We start from the raw sequence: 1,187 nt of genomic DNA, 5'->3' as shown, positions 1-1,187 counted from the left end.
GACTCATGACTGCATTTGTTAAATAATTTGAAGTGTGGTAAAACACATATAATTAGTGCAAATGTATGGACCCAATCTCATTATAAATAGCGATATATTGCAATAGTTGAGATTTATAAGTTTTTAATGGGAAGTCTTGAATTTAATTTTTTGTGAATAAAAAAAGATTAAACAAAAATAAGACCTACAAAATAAAGATACGAAGTAATTAAAATTGTAAAGTAAATACTGAATACCAAATAATAATAATAATTGCACCTTTGTTTTCTTTCCTAATGAATTGAAACAAATATGAATGATATAATTGATTATAATTACTTTGAGATTTAGATATTTTATTGTTATTCAAATAAATAATTATTCAAAATGATTTTCTTAATCTTGATTTGTCTTACATTAATTTACATTCATTGGTCAAAGGTCAAATCATAACAGCTTAGAGATCAAATTTCAATAATCCATTATTCCATTTAGAATTAAATTCAAATTCTTAAATCAATAATAATGTGAGACTATGAATTTATTTCTAAACGGGTGTAATGAATCATGGAAATTCGAACTTTGAGATGTTATGATTTTAAATTTGAAATGTTTAATTTTTTCATCATTTATGAATTCTCAATATTGGGATAACAACAATGAAAATGAGTCATTAATATTCGTATCAAGTTAGATTGTTTATGTGCATTTTTTTTGGGGGGTGACTCTTCTATATGAGTCATACGTGTAATAATACACGTAAGATTTAATCACGTAAGATACAAATTGTCATGTAGGATGTTATACAAGATATATGTGTCTATTTGTTGAACTTTATATAAGTTTAAGTGTCGACTTATGCATAATAAAATTGAAAATTATAAATATAAATAATTTATTGTAGTATTTCTCAAATTTTATTTTATTATAAAATATGAGATAATTTATTGTAGGATTAATAAATATGAAAGAGATAAGTTATTCATATTTATGGGAGGAATATTAATTTTGGAATAACTTATTTTTGGGATAAAAATATAAAATAACATAAGTATTTCCTTAAACCTTCTTTTCTACCTCACTTTTACATATTATATATTCAAATAATTTTTAATATCATTTATAACAACATTCACAATCTTCACTATTTATTATTTTTATGGTTATATAAATTTTAGTTACTAGCTACACTATATAAATATAATTTT

Source organism: Solanum pennellii, chromosome 3, assembly GCF_001406875.1.
Source record: "Solanum pennellii chromosome 3, SPENNV200".
Lineage (NCBI taxonomy): Eukaryota > Viridiplantae > Streptophyta > Magnoliopsida > Solanales > Solanaceae > Solanum > Solanum pennellii.
The sequence above is the reverse complement of the archived record's forward strand: the minus strand, read 5'-3'. Positions refer to the sequence as shown.